This window comes from Ambystoma mexicanum, chromosome 3q, assembly GCF_040938575.1.
Source record: "Ambystoma mexicanum isolate Mex_15411 chromosome 3q, UKY_AmexF1_1, whole genome shotgun sequence".
NCBI classification, from domain to species: domain Eukaryota; kingdom Metazoa; phylum Chordata; class Amphibia; order Caudata; family Ambystomatidae; genus Ambystoma; species Ambystoma mexicanum.
The window spans coordinates 866,597,404-866,614,055 of record NC_090926.1 but is presented as its reverse complement, the minus strand read 5'-3'; positions in this window follow the sequence as shown (position 1 = coordinate 866,614,055).

Sequence of the window (16,652 nt, the reverse complement as noted above, 5' to 3'; positions counted from 1 at the left end):
ACTAACCCTGTGCGTAGAGGTGAGAGTCACCAGTAAAACAGTCTTTAGTGTCACCAAGCAGATGTCCACAGAGGCCAAAAAAAGGCTTGCACTGCAAAGCTTCCAGAACCACATTGAGGTCTCAGACATGGTGCGGCCTATGCACTGGCGGAAAAAAGACTAGGCAACCCCTTAAGGTGGGCCTTAATCACCGGGTTGCCCATAGAAAACACATGCTCAGGGGAATTCTTGTAAGCCCCAATAGCCGCCAGATAAGTGCGGCACACATCCACCTGATCTCCAGAAGGATCCAGGTGTGCTGAAAAAGCCAGTACATCATCCAGAGGACAGGGTCCAGACCCTTGTCACAAGCCCAATGGCAGAACCTAGTCCATTTACTCTTATACTAGGACCGAGTCGAGGGCCTCCTGGCCTGCTGAATGATGTCCCAGTTGTCATCCGAACATTTTGCATGCTGAAGTCTCAGCTTGTCAGGAACTGGGCCGCCAGCACCAGCCTCGTCGGGTCTGGATATTCCACCACCCGCCCGCTGCACCAGGAATCCCCTGCTGGAGATCGGAAGGTGGACAGGACCTTGGTAGCACAAGTGCAGCAGATCTGAAAACCAGGATCTCGGAGGCCAGTAGGGGGCAATCAGGATGAGACACTAACCCACCGAAGCCCAAAACATGCAAAGGTCCATTGGAGCAGAGGGGTGGGCGGGAACACAACTCCTGTGGCCGTGCCAACAGATCTGGAAGGCATCTTTTAGAGATCCCCCAACCCTGTCCTGCCCACAAAGCAAACTGGGGGCACTTGTAAATCAGAGGGGATGCAAACAAATCCAGGTCTGGGAATGTCCAATGTTTGAACCAGGGCCACAAGGAGCAAGTGGGCAACTCCCATTCGTAGTTGTTCTAACCCCCAGGCTGCTCAGCTCAGGAGGGGGTGGGGGGGGAACGGGTACCACCCTGCTTGTTCAGGTAAAACATTGTAGTCAAATTGTCTGTCGTGACCAGAACAACTTGTCCCTGATGAGGGGCAAAAACACCTTGAGGGCCAGGCCCACTGCCCCTAGCTCGAGCAGATTGATATGCAAGGGGGTTCCATCCTGGTATACTCCATGATTTGCGTAGCCCTCCAGAGTAGCCCCCCAGCCCGAAAGAGAGGAGTCTGTTTGTCACCACCAGGGTAGTATTGGGATCCCGTCCCACTGGGACCCCGTCTTCTGATCCCAATTAGCCGCCAGGTGGAGCTGGAGGCGAGCATGCTGTACAGTAAGCACACAGGGGACCATCAGCCCCAGAATGTGCTGGAACCGGATGGTATCTGGTCTTTCCATCGAAAGCCATACCATCGAAAATTATTCATTGAATTGCCTTTCCATCGAAAAGCATATTAATTGAATAATTTCCAATGGTTAGGGTGTGTGTTAGGGTTGAGGCTAGGGTTAGATTAGGTGTTAGGGTTGGGGCTAGATTAGGGTTGGGGTTAGGGCTAGATTAGGGTTAGAGTAAGGGTTAGGGTTGAGGGGTGGGGATTGAAAGGGGGGAAACCCCTATATATATATATATATATATATATATATATATATATATATATATATTTAAAAAAATGTTACAAGGAGCTGGCCAGTGCCGGAATTTCAGCACTGGACAGCTCCATGTAATGTTTTAATGTAGAAAATAAAAGCATCGAAATGCTATTTTTTATATTTAAAAGTACATATCCTTTCGATGGAAAAATTTCGATGGGTATGTACTTTTAATGTAAAAAATCTAGAATGTCAATGCTTTTATTTTCGATGCATTGGCATTTCAATGCAATGGGCCTCATTACAACCCAGGCGCTAATGGGTTAACAGCGCCGTAAAAAGGCTGCGGCGCCGTTAACCTATTAGCGCCTAATTACGAGGTCCCTTCGCGGGACACGACCTTAACGGCTGGTGTAGACCAGCCGTTAAAGTAGGGACCCGCAAAGGGACCTTGGTGCTAATTACGGTGCTGCAATTTGCGGCACCGTAATTAGCGCCTTCCCCATTCCCCATTGAGCCCTATGGGGCAAAAATGGGAATGGGGAAGGGCCATGGAGGAAGGGGGAATTACTGCCGCGGCAACCTTGTAATGGGGTGGTAATTCCCCCTTTCTCCATGGCAGAGTCGGTAACTTACCGGCACGGACCATGGTGCTTAGCACCATGGTCTTCCGCCAGGGTCGTAATGAGGCCCAAATGACTATAAACCGAACCGGATATACGTGAAAACATCACATTTCGAAATGACTGTGTTGCTTTTTGTAAAATTTAGCAGCGAGACCCCCACCTGAATTATTTCCCTTACACACCCCTATTATTGAAAAAATGGCCCCAAAATTGGCGAAATGATCGCCAAAAAGAATCGATCATTTTGAAACTCAATGGCTTTTTTAACTTTTTCTGCAGATACTGCTGGAACCACCATGCCGAGGTGGTCGTGTTGGCCAGAAAGTGCTGCATCGCCTTGCAGAGAGACAGAAGCCTCTCCGGCATAGGAAACACCCGCTGAACGGTAGTGTTCCAATGCATCCATAGGAAGAACAGCTCGTGAGAGGGGCAGAACTATGACTTACTGGTTGAGGGAGAACCCCAGCAGATGAAGGAGATCCCCCAATCTTTAGCAGAAGAGTACCACCCCGTTGGGTGACCTTGGCCTCACAAGCTAGTCATCCAAATAAGGGTACAGATGATGGCCCTCCAAGCGGAGAATACTCGCCACTGCATTCATCAACTTTGTGAAGACACGAGGAGTCAAATTCAGGCAGAAGTGCAGCACCTTGTACTGAAAGTGGTATGACATAATCGTGAACTGCAGACACTTCTGATGCGGTTGGTAAATAGTAACGTGCAGGTACGCATCCTTGAGGTCCAGGGAACACATCCAGTCCCCTGCACAGACTTGTCTATGTGCGCAGGAGTAATCATCTTGAAGAGTTCCAGCAGTAAGGACAATTTTATAAATGACAGGTCCAGGACTACCCTCAGGCCAGCCTGGCTGTTCTTGGGTGCATCAAAAATCTTGGAATAGTAACTGAAGCCCCAGTCTACAAGAGGAACTGGTTCTATCGCCAGCATCTCCAAGAGCGAAAGGACCTCCCGTGAAATAGCCGGGGACCCGATCTGACGAAGAGGAGAGGATGGTGGAGGCAAGGGAAGAAGGACTACAGATATGACACACAGGTTGCTGAAAAGACACTTCCAGGTGTCCTGGAACAGAGCCAAACTGCCCCCCACAGGCAAGCTGTATTCCCCGACTTGGACTACACTGCTTCTTGGCATCCGAGGCGGGGGCAAAGGAAGGGGGGAGTAAAACCTGCACAACGTCCTCTGCCGCTTCATCTTGTCACTGGGAGACCTGTCATGCCTCTGTGTACCGCGTTCCAGGAACCCCTTGAAGCCAGAGAAAGAATGGGGCTTGAACTCAGTTCTGACCTGGGACAGAGGGAAGGATTTATGACCTGGTTTTTTTCAGGATGGCAATTTATCTTGGCGATTTGAGAGGAGGTTTTGGACTGATCTCTCTTGGACCAATAGAATCAGATGAAGGGTCTTCACACTTGTTTTAACTTACCATAAATAGCCTGGCGGACCTGCCATCACCTTTTGTATGTATGATTGATAAACATAATCTGGCGAGAATGGAATGATAGAGAACATTGAACCTCCAGAATAATTAAATGGCAGCTTAGGAGTAAAACAAAAACAGAGAAATAAATTCCCCCCCGTGTCTTATTCTATCCACTTTTAGATAATCGGCACACCAGCGCAGACTAGGATTAGTTGGACAATCACCCTATCCTGTGTCCTCCAGTTCTGCCTTTGCCAGCAGACTGGGGTAGTATCAGAAGGAAGTTAATTAATTCTTGGTCCAGCTTTGCACGAATGTGGAGTGTTGCATTGATCAGGCGTGTCTGCCCTCTTGTGATAACACTTTAATGTCATCGCTTACTTTGAAAATAGGCCCCCAAAAAAAATCGTACATGAGTATATTTGGTTAATGCACAGGATAGGATATTGAGGGCCTTTAGAGCCATAGCCCCAGACACATGATTCCACTTGCTGATTGCATTGGCACTGCCTGCACTACCAGGCTTTCAGGTATCCAGTGCAGTGAAAAGACTGGGTCAGTGTGTTCTGGCTTAAGCTTTTTTGTGTGATAATTACTTGTCAATTGATGGGTGGTACAAGGAGCTTTCCATGGAGAGGAATACGATCAGAAATGGCCATATAGAACAGAAGAACAGTCTCTCTCTGCAAACCTCCATCTAGAATATCATACAGTCGTACTGGATCAAAGGTTTAGAGCGTGCGCCGAGGTTTAAAGCATACATCACCTTCTCAATGGTTCTCCTGAAAGCTAAGTTTGGGTGCCCATAAGGGAAAGCCTGCTGGATTTCCAGATTCAGAGATGTATCCAAATCTAGCGTGTCTGGCAAATCTGTAGCCAGATTAAGGCGGTCTACGTCATCCACAATAAATAAAATAAGGAATTTTGCCTGGGGTGCTCAACTATTGCCTCTGAGGGCATTTGAAGGGAAAGCACGAAAGTAACCGTCGAAAAGGACATACAAAATTGATGAACTGCCATACAAAGTAAATTGGCTGTGGCCTTAAATGGAGTTGAAGAGGTTTTGTCTGGCTGTCAGCAAACGTCTCATTCATACCATTGTACTCATGCCCACAGATTTAGTCACCAGTCTTCCCCATCTAGGCCTACCAGCAACAATCTTTGGGTGGTGTTCTTACCATCAAACACCAGTTCAGAAAGTGAACCCTGCATGTCAGATTCTCAGCAGCTTCCCTTATCATATCCCAAAGTGCATTGGAATAAAGAGGTGAAATGCACAAACCATTTACAGTCCAAGGGTACGGGATCCTGAAGGCAAAACAATCCCTCCCTAGACCCTCTATTTTTTGCTTTTCCCACCCAGAGCCAGCCTTAGTAATTCTAGTTGAAGCTTACACCAGCCTCTCCAGAGCTATATGGCTAGACAATAACACAATCAGAAGTTGCAGGCCAATTTGTTTGTTGCTACAACCTCGTCTGGGTCAGGGGTCGAAGCAGGCTTCTCACACACAGAAAGTACTGGGTCTGAGAGGGACAAGCTGAAGAGAGTAGGGATTCCTTATGTAGACCCTGCTCCATTATGTCCAAGAGGGTATTCAGCTTTTTAGCAATTAAAGGGGCTATTATCCCCAGACACTCCACCCTTAGCAAGCATAGGTTGCAAAGGCACGCACACAGAATAACAGGGACCACCTGCATAAGTTTCAGCACAGTGGATGGGTCTAGACCACTGTCCCCATATTATTGCCTCTTCTCTCGCTCCACAATCTCCTCTGTGCTCTTCTTCCCCTCTCAGTCTGGCTTACACCCTCATCATTCTACTGAAACTGCCCTTCTTTGTGGCTCCAACACTTTACTGTCTGCTCCATATGCTTCCATGCCTTTTCTGTTTGACCAATCAGCAACTTTAAACACAGTTGACCACTATTCTCATTCACACCCGTTCCCATCTTGGTGAGGTCAATCTTCACGTGGACAAGACTGATCTTTTTTCTTCCTTCACTGAAACTATTCCTTCAGACTGCCATTTGAACCTCAATCCATCCAAGACGAAAGCTGTTATTTCGTGCCACACTATTCCTCTGCCACCTTCTATTCTCTTTTCCTCAGTCTTGCGATGAATCCAACTGAGTCATTACAGATTACCTGGCAGTGACCTCCTCCCATGTGGCCAGGGGACGGCAGCCGCTTACTGATCCTGGGGGCAGCTATATGAGGTAGGATCACATGGCAGGAGACAACTACCCAGGAGATGTCATGACTTCATTGGAAGATTATTTAGTATGCGCTTATACACAAGTGTTTCAAAGCGCAACCATGCATGGGAGGGGAAGACAAGACAAGCAATCTTACTAGGCATGGTACATTCAGATCATTCATGCGAACAGGACAGGAAGTGCGTGGGCAATAGAGATCAAGTGCACCCAGTCTTGTCAGAACATGGGTTAAGTGCAACGAGATACCACTCTCATGGGTCGTAACTGAAGTGCAGTAGAGCTGCGGCAAGTGCAAGGCCTGGGGGCAAGTGCAGGAGACTGGTGAGGAAAGCTTAGAAGAGGCGCAGTATGTCCACTCCCCCCCCTTTCCCAAGAGGAAGACTCTCTAATGCTGTTACGCTCACCTGGTTTCCACAGGGGCGCCGAACGAAGCTGGACTGCGGCGGTCTCCACCAGCGTGACTCATGGCATAGTGATGAGTGACTGCACCTGCCCCTTTAGTTTCGTCTGTTGGGCACAAAGGAAGATTTGCCTAAAATGGTGAAAGTGATATATTAACTAGCCTTAAGGAGAAGGGCCAACTTCCACCTCCGCGACCTCCCAATGTCCCTTCTCTGTGTCTCACCTTAATGTTATGAAGGATAGGCTCTCCATCCTGTGACTGTGTGCAGGGGTGCGTCGAGATTCAGGGATCCAGTTAATTTCACTGATCCTGTAGACTTATGGCAGGGTTCCAGACAACAATGACTCTGGGGTAAGTCTTTATGCCAATCCTATGTAGCGTGAAATGCTTTAGAGTTCTGGTTGTCTTAAAGTTCACTACTGTACCTTTCTTTGCAGATTCCCCTTTGAGGTACTCCCGAAGAAAGACGACTCCCCTCCGGATAAGATGAGGTAATGCCGAGGTAAGTTTCAATACTTGCACAATTCAAAAATGTCCAACAAGTGATATTGTTCTTTCGTGCTATTAATCTGCTGTCTCCTTTCATTTCTGCAGGTGCGGCGCTGCCAGAGCGAAGGTCGTGTAATGGTGACTTGCGGAACCGCAAGTGAAGACTGTTTCTGGTGATTATTATGCTGTGCAAGATTGAATGTCTATTAGCGAAGAGCAGCTCACCTGTCATTTTCTTTCCTTGTTCTGCAGATGCGGCTGCGCCAGGACGGCGAATGCGTGAGAATGCCTCGTTGGATCGCGTGGACGTACAGTGCTTAGGTGAGTATCACGCAGCGCTATGCTAATTGTCTTTAAGCTGGTTCTTATGTAGCGCGGTTAACTGATGTTGCTTTTTCTGCAGATGCGGAGACTCCCGAGTGATGGAGTATCAGGTAACGCTCTTGTTCTAATCTGTGATCTCTCCTTCCTTTGCAGGCACGGATCGCGATGACCAGGATGGGCGTGGCTGAAGACCGGACTGGAGCTCCAGGCACAGTGAGCGTTACGCTGCAGGAGTGCAGAATAACACGACGTGTATTCTGTTCTTCGGGTGTGGTTTAAATAGCTTCCCAGAAGTAGTTCCCAGGTAAAGTAGTCCCCAGATAAAGTAGTCCCTTCAACCAGCCTTAGACTGGGCTGTACATGGTTCTGTTACTTGATAACCTGTCTTGCCTGAAAAGGCAGTATGAGCCTGGCGCCAAAGGCGCCAGGACTGAGTCCGGGAAGCCCTTAGGCAATCCTTTGGGGCTTCAAAGGTCCATTTTAGGCAGAATCCTGTGCCGTGCCCTTAGGGACCACTACACACAATTAAGACTACAGGTGGCAATACAAGTTTACCTTTGGTACAAGCCTGTACTACTAATTTATAGTGGTAGCAGTAGCAGAGCAGCCAGGCTTATCTCAAGAGGATATGAGCAGTATCAGAGATTACACAAAGGGACCACCATTACTGTGACTCAAGCAAACACTGACTCAAGGTTTCAGGTAAAAAATATAAGTACATTTATTTTTAACCATCAGTTATAAACACAACACCCCTATTAAACTTTAAACAAAACCACACATTAAATATACTAGAACTAACCAATTAATTTTGTACAGTATGTCTCAAGGTAAGTACCCTGTGTTTAAATGAACCAGTGTTATGAACAAAACACGATACAGCGGCTACGGTTACGATCACTTTTTGGCAGTTCGGTCTACTCAATAAACGCGTATCCGTGACATGAAATGCTACCGGGGCAAAAGCACACTTAGCACCTGAGATACCCAGAGGGAGTTGGAGGCAAAAATCACAGGCAATATTTAGGTTAGGCAGACAGTATCGAGAAACATTCAGAAACAGGCGTTCAAAAGTCAAAGGGTCGGAGGCAGGTTTGAGTGACACCGGAGACCTGTGCCGAAGTACACACCATTAGACAATTCACATTTCAGCATAGCCCAAAAGTACTTGTATATTGTCAATGTTCGGAAGCAAAAGTTATAAGAAGGAGGGAAGACAAGGATGAGCCTTGAGGATGAAGAAAAGGGATTCACCCAGTTTTCTCGAGTAGAGCACAGTACCTTATTCCAAGGATGCAGCTGGTGCCCTGGCAGTTGTTCCTGTTGGTTTCCCACAGACCCACGATTCCTGGAGCTTTGTTGTGAAGGAGGACGTCTGAAGGGGGTCTGCACCACACAGGGATGAAGCCGGCAGCAGCGACAATGAAAAAGGTGTGCTCCTTAAAAACAGGAGAGGCTCAGCAGGTGGCTATCCGGGCCACTACAGCAGTGTGCAGCGATTTCGACCACGGCGGAGATCTCTGGCTGAAGAAGATGAGCTGGTTATCCCCACCAAGCTCAAGGGAAGAAGACTCCGGACTGGATCTCCTCTTAGTAGTTGAAGGGAAGATAGCTCAGGGCTGCACGGGGACAGGGTAGTTGCAGCAGCCGTCGTTCTCTCCGCTTCTCTTTGGTTCCTTGTAGTTCCAGAGGCGACTGACTTCTAGCCCAAGAGACTTGCCTTTTATGCGAAAAACCCCCATTCACACAGCCTGGCTGTCAATCACGCAGCAGGGGGGTTGTCCAGCAGGGACAACCACCTCAGCCAATCATGGCAAAGTGCGACTTGGGTTTCCTAGGATACCCTGTGCAGGGGGTGACTACACCCCCTTCCCCACAGTCTACCTAGACACCCAGGCGCCAACAGGAGGGCTTCTGCAGAGCCCGCCAAAAGACGGTGAACAAAGAAGGCAAACCTAGTTTGCCACGCAAAGTAATACACAAGAAGGACTTTAACAAAAAGAAATGGTGAATAAACCCCACCGGAGCCAAAAGAAAGACGATTTGGTCAAGCGGGTTTATGTTCTTGGCTATTATATTAGCCTCGAACAGTACCACGTTTATCTAATATAATCGCGGTAGAAAAGTTAGGGTAGATACCACTGCCACCAGCCAAGTCTAAACGTTAAAAGAGCGAAACAATGCTCAGGGAGGTACAGACAGAAAAGGGGTACAGATTAGCCCTTTCCAGTACTCCATGTAAGATGGGGTGTACTGGGTCTGTGGTAAAAATGACTATGTAAATTAAATTGCAACTTTACCTTTCTCTGGGGGACAGTAGTCGGCCCCAGCGAAATGGAGTCAGAGGGAAGTCTTAAAGACAACCCTGGGTTACTACACTAAAAGTGCTTTGTAACCCGTACAAGAACAGGGGCACCTGGAGTGGTGAGCTCCAGTGCCCAAGATCACACAATGAGTAAAAACACATAGGCAAAAACACATGCAAGAGTGGAAAAGGGATGTACACTCTTACCAGGTGGAAAAAATAAACTCCAGAAATCCAGCAAAGCTGCTGAGGTACTCACTAGGTGAGGGAAATTAGCCCTAGGAGAATTCTCCCTAACAGTCCACATGGGGGCCAGTACTCTGGGCCGAATGGTCTGCTCCTGATGTCTGGGGGCAGGCACCGTGACAGCACTCCCCCCCTGCCCCCCCGAAGACCCCTCCCAAGGTGGTTTGTCTCGCTGGTCTAGGCTTGGTTGGGTAGTTCTGATGGAACCGGTTTATCAGTCGTGGTGCATGAACATAGTCACTTGGCTCCCACGATCTTTCTTGTGGACCATAGCCTTTCCAGTCAACAAGATAGAAAAGTCTTGATTCGACCAATTTTGAGTCCAAAATGTCTTTTACCTCGAATTCTGGTTCACCATCTACTAGGATGGGTCTTGGTGGTTTCGTTGTCCTAGATCCTGGTTGTACTGGTTTCAAAAGTGAAACGTGAAAGACGGGGTGGATTTGCATGTTTGTAGGTGACTCCAATTTTACTGCCACTGGATTGATGATGGCCTTAATAGTGTAAGGTCCCAAATATCTAGTACTTTGGGGCTTCACTTCTGTGTTGATCGGCGGTTTTCTTGTATCTTTCTTTTGCTCGTTTTAAATTTTCTGTTGCCTTTTTGAAGGCCTGTGTTATGGTTGTGTGTAAATTGCTTACGGCAGGCATCTCCAAGTGTTGAGGTGGGTCGAGTTCAGAGGTCCGTGGATGCATTCAGTATATTGTGTAGAATGGACTTTGTCCAGTGCTGGAGTGCAAAGAGTTGTTCTATGCATACTCGGTTATCCACAAAATGTCCTTCCAGTTGCCTTCTGTTTGATGTAACATGCACCATAGATATTGCTCTAACGTTTGGTTGGTTCTCTCGGTTTGACCATTGGTTTGAGGATGGTGGCTGGTCGAAAGTCTTACATCAATTTGGGCCAACTCGCAACATTTTCTCCAAAACTGCGAGATAAACTGACTGCCCCGATCAGAAACCAGGGTTGAAGGGAATCCGTGTATTCGGACGATCTGTTCTAGGAACTCTTTGGCCAGAATTGAAGCGGAGGGTAAGCCTTTTAAGGGAATGAAATGGGCCATTTTGGAAAATAAGTCCACTATCACCAAAATGGTATTGAATTCATTACAGGGGGGGGGGGAGATCCGTGATAAAATCGAGGGACAATGTATGCCAGGGTGTAGGTGGAATGTCTAGGGGTTGTAGACCACCTGGTTTCTTCTTCTTGGCCTTGTTCTGTGCACAAATGGCACAAGATGGCACAAATTGCTTAATGTCCTTACGTCTTGTGAGCCACCAAAAATGTCTCTTGATCTTAGCTTCGGTCTTTGTAATTCCAGGATGGCCTTCTACCAAGGACTCATGGTAATTGGACATAACCAATTTCTGTAGCTCCTTACTAGGTAAATAAAGGCGTCCTTGGAAGAAAGGTAAATGATCAGTGACTGAATGATTTTTGCTTTTATTGAACCAATCTTGTAAAGCTGTGGAGTCAAGAAGATGCAGAATGTTCTCATTGATTTCATCCAGGGTTAGCGAGGTAGTTATTCCTAGGATTCCTCCTCCAGGGATTATGGGCAATGGTTCCGGATTTGAGTATGCTTCTTCCATTCCTATGCAGGATAGAGCATCTGCCTTGCCGTTTCGACAACCGGGTCGGTAAGTAATTACGAAATCATATTCTGCAAAAAATAATGCCCATCTGAGTTGACGAGATGATTGGGTCTTGGCCGTCTTTAGGAATTGTAAGTTTCTATGATCCCTAGTCACTGTGATGGTGTGTCTTGCCCCGAGGAGGTAGTATCGCCAAGCCTTAAATGCTGACTTAATGGCTAGAAGCTCTTTGTCGGTGACGGCATAATTTAGTTCAGATGCCGAAAACTTTTGTGACCAAAAGGCCTCTGGATGGAGTTTACCTGTCTCAGGGTCTTTTTGAGAAAGGACCACCCCCATTGCCAAACTGGATGCATCAGTTTCTACTACGTACGGGAGATCTGAGCGTGGATGCTTTAAAACTGGGGCTGAGGTGAATTTTCATTTTAGGTCTTCGAAGGTCTTTTCCGCTTCATCCGACCACTGAAAGCGTTTGTTCTTCCATAATAATGATGTGATAGGATGCATCAAATGTGAGAAGTCTGGAATGAACCTGCAGTAGAAGTTCCTAAATACAAGCATGCTCTGTACCCCTTTGATTGAGGTTGGTGGGGCCACTTGAGGATGGCATCTACTTTCCGCAAATCCATCCGAACCCCATTTGGGGTCAGGACAAACCCAAGAAACTCGACCTCAGTAATGTGAAAGAAACATTTTTCCAATTTTGCATACAATTTATGTTGCCGCAGTTTTTCAAGTACAGCACGAACGTGCTTCACATGGTCTTGTTCAGCAGATGCGTACACCAAGATTTCGTAAATGTACACGATGACACAGACAAGTAGTTCACGAAGGACATCGTTCATAAAATATTGAAACGCTGCCAGGGCGTTACAAAGCCCAAAGGGCATCACCTGATATTCGAATAGCCCATACTTGGTACGGAAGGCGGTCTTCCATTCGTCTCCTTTTTTAACGCGTACGAGATGTTACGCCCCTCCGAGATCCAACTTCATGTAAATACGAGCATCCTTTACTTGGTCCAGTAGTTCCGGGATTAGAGGCTAGGGGTACCAGGTTCTTAGTTACTTGGTTTAACGCACGATAGTCAATACAAGTTCTTAGGTCCCCTTCCTTTTCTGGGACAAAGAACAAAGGCGAGGCCGCCAGGGACTTGCACGGGCGAATGAAGCCGTTAGCCAGGTACTGATCCAAGTATTCCTTTAAATGAAGATTCTAGGGTTCAGTAAGGGCGTAGATCCTACTGCAAGGAATTTGAGTGCCAGGTATGAGATCTATCTGGCAATCATATGGTCTATGAGGTGGTAAAGTGTTGGCTTGATCTTTCTGGAAAACATCCTGAAATTCCTGAGGTAGTAGATTTGTTGGACTCATGACTGTTGCAATCTTTTTTATCTGGGATTCTTCTGGATAACAAGTATGAGCACATTCTGAGAAAGTCACTCTTTTCGCGCCAGTCTATGCAAGGATTGTGCGTTTCTAACCACGGCATTCCCAGAATTATTTGGAATTGTGGAGCCTTGATTAAGTCGAACACAATATTTTCTTGATGCCCATCTTGGGCCAACTGTGTCATTTCTGTCGTTTTATGAGTTACTGGAGCAGAAGCGATCTCTGACTCATCGACGGTGGTGACTAAATCAGTTGTGGTCTTTTCGCAAAGAGAAAGATTCATCCTTGTAGCCAACTCTTGTAGCTAACTCTCGATCCATATAGTTACCTAGGGCTCTGCTGTCGATGTAAGCTCTGACCGCATATATACGAGACGGTTGCTGGTGACTAATGAGGATCATTGGTAAGGCTAGATGCGAAGTCTGAGAGTCCTTCTTTTCGCTCGACAAGCGGACCTCTACGCTTGTCGGGCGGGGTAGTTTTCTGGCTCTGGTTCAGCGCTGATCTGGTCGGCGACCCCTACTGCCTTCTTAGGTGGTTTCACTGGACAGTCTTGTAAAAAATTCCCTGCTGTTCCGCAATATAGACACAATTGCTGCTGCCTCCTCTGGTCTCTTTCTGTTTTGGATAACAGCCCCCTAACTCCTCCAATTTGCATGGGTTCCGATGCATCTGTACTTTTGGAGATGTCTCTTGGTCACCAGAATCCGATTCTCAAATCTAGCTCGATCCGCCTTCGGTTCTGAAGTGTGTGGTCCAGCTGAACTACCAGGTCTATGTACTCAGCACAGTCTTGAGGTGGGATGACCACCTGCGCCAAAACATCTTTTAGTTCGCCTCTCAACCCACGGTGGAATAACATAGTTGTTTTGTCTTTGGGCCAGCTGGTTTCCACCACCAATCTATTACAGGTTGCAAAGTAAGTTAACAGGTCCTGGTTCCCTTGACCTAGAGACAGAAGTTCTTTATCCAAGGCTTGGCCTTGAGCATGTCGGGCGAACAATTTCTCCATGTTTTGCTGCAATCCCTGGAAATATCGGAGAAGAGGGTCGTCTTGATTAACTAGTGGTATGGACCAATCAGCTGCACTGCTGCTGAGGTACGACAGTACAAAGGCCACTTTAGATTGATCATTTGGAAAAGCTCCAGCCCTACATAAGAAGTGTAGGCTGCACTGATTCATAAAAACTGCAAACCTTTTAGGGTATCCAGCAAAGCGTTCTGGTGAAGCTAAAGGTATAGCCCCAGGTAGTACCACTGCTACTGGGCTGCTTGGCTAAGTTGGGACTGAAGCTCCCCCCCAATCCAGGTAACGGCAGGTGGCCAGTTTGAGATTGGAGTAGTCTGGCGAGGTCGTCCGTACGCTCTTTTGCCACAATCAGTTCTCTTCTTAGAGCATTAGTTTCTTGTCGAGCTGAATGCACCTCAGCTCTAAATTCCCCAAGGAGCTGGGCTAATTGGTCAGTCTCTGAGGTTTCCATGGCACCCGGGTGGAGTTTTGTGTAGAGGCTAAGCGTTCTGTTACGCTCACCTGGTTTCCACAAGGGCGCCGAACGAAGCTGGACTGCGGCGGTCTCCACCAGCGTGACTCGTAGCGAAGTGATGAGTGACTGCACCTGTCCCTTTAGTTTCGTCTGTTGGGCACAAAGGAAGATTTGCCTAAAATGGTGAAGGTGATAAATTAACTAGCCGTAAGGAGAAGGGTCAACTTCCACCTCCGCGACCTCCCAATGTCCCTTCTCTGTGTCTCACCTTAATGTTATGAAGGATGGGCTCTCCATCCTGCGACTGTATGCAGGGGTGCGTCGAGATTCAGGGATCCAGTTAACTTCATTGATCCTGTAGCCTTATGGCAAGGTTCCAGACAACAATGACTCTGGGGTAAGTCTTTATGCCGATCCTATATAGTGTGAAATGCTTTAGAGTTCTGGTTGTCTTAAAGTTCACTCCTGTACCTTTCTTTGCAGATTCCCCTTTGTGGTACTCCCGAAGAAAGACTCCCCCCCCCCTCTGGATAAGATGAGGTAATGCCAAGGTAAGTTTCAATACTTGCACGATTCAAAAATGTCCAACAAGTGATATTGTTCTTTCATGCTATTAACTGCTGTCTCCTTTTATTTCTGCAGGTGCAGCGCCGCTGGAGCGAAGGTTGTGCAATGGTGACTTGCAGAACCGCAAGTGAAGACTGCTTCTGGCGAGTATTATGCTGCGCGAGATTGAATGTCCATTAGCGAAGCACTGTTCACCTGTCGTTTTCTTTCCTTGTTCTGCAGATGCAGCTGCACCAGGACGGCGATGGTGAGAGAATGCCTCGTTGGATCGCGTGGACGTACAGCGCTTGGGTATCACACAGCGCTATGCTAATTGTCTTTAAGCTGGTTCTTACATAGCGCAGTTAACTGATGTTGCTTATTCTGCAGATGCGGAGACTCCTGAGTGATGGTGAATCAGGTAAAGCTCTTGTTCTAATCTGTGATCTCTCCTTCCTTTGCAGGCGCGGATCGCGATGACCAGGACGGGCGTGGCTGAAGACGGGACTGGAGCTGCAGGCACGGTGAGCGTTACGCTGCAGGAGTGCAGAATAACACGAAGTGTGTTCTGTACTTCGGGCATGGTTTAAATAGCTTCCCAGAAGTAGTTCCCAGGTAAAGTAGTCCCTGCACCACAACTTTTCAAATAGTCCCCAGATAAAGTAGTCCCTTCAACCAGCCTCAGACTGGGCTGTACATGGGTCTGTTACTTGATAACCTGTCTTGCCTGAAAAGGCAGTATGAGCGTGGCGCCAACGGCGCCAGGACTGAGTCCAGGAAACCCTTAGGCAATCCTTTGGGGCCTTAAAGGTCCCCATGGTGCCAGTACTCTGGGCCGACTGGTCTGCTCCTGATGTCTGGGGGCAGGCACCGTGACAAATGCCCAAAACCTTAATAGCCTATTGTCAACTGTTTGTTCCCCTTTGTAGAGTCAGTAAAGAAATATCTTCCCCATATTCTTTAGGTCAAAAACCCATTCATGACCTGGACACCCAAAGCTCCAACAAACCCCCTTTTGCTTCTGATATACCTTATGAGAAAGTGTTCTCTCATGTAAAACCACTGCCAAAATACTAGATGTACGATGATATCCATGGACTCCAACTCCCATAATCACTGCAGTACTGAGACAAGGAAGATTAAGGAGTTTGTCCGAGGTAACAGGAGCTCAAAGCTTAATGTGCAGACTAATTGCTTTTTCCGAGTCACCTGTGTGTGGAACATTTTAAGATGGCAACCGCACTGAGTGTAGCAGTGCAGAAGACGTCCGCTCCTGTGCTAAGGCTTCTGAGCATGAGAGACACGTACCGGTGTGGCAGAGGAGTCCAGCGAGAGAGGGGGAAATGCAGTGCGCAAACAGGAAGAGCCCTGGAGACACAACGGGAGTCGCAAGAGAGTTCCTGTGCGCTCGGCAGCTCAAAGAGGCAGCATTCTCCAGACTGGGACCTGAAAGGGAGCAGGGGTGCGACCGCAGAGCCACAAAGGAAGCTGGAAGGACGTCTGCACAATCCAAAGTGGGAAGCGAGCGGCAGAGCCACCCCGCTGAAGCGCAAGCAGGACCTCAGATGCTGGAGAACCAGTGAGTCAACCCGAAGCAAGTGGGGACCTCGGGGGTGTTCCACGGACCGCACCAAAGACAATTTGAATGTAAATTATAAGTTACTCACCGTAGTGACTAACATACTCTTAGTCCCCTTTCCTCCATACTGCATGGGCGTCCCTTCCTAGGGATGGGAGACAGAAGCTTTTTCACCAGAAAAAACCTTCATCCCCTTTAAATTTAGATGTGTGTGGGGGTGCGGCCCTGGGAGCATGCGCTGCCCTGACTCCGCCCTCTGACACCACACCTCAGTCCCCATAGACGCGTCGACTAGAAACATTGCCTAATGACACCAGTTTTATTAGGGGTGATGATGGTGGGACGTATGGACGAGAAGGGAGTAAAGACTAAGAGTACGTTAGTCACTACGGTGAGTAATTTATAATTAGTCTTACGTCCCATCCCCTTTCCTCCATACTGCATGGGCGATTACAATTGAGTGTAGCCCTAGGGTGGAGAGGAGAACCTCC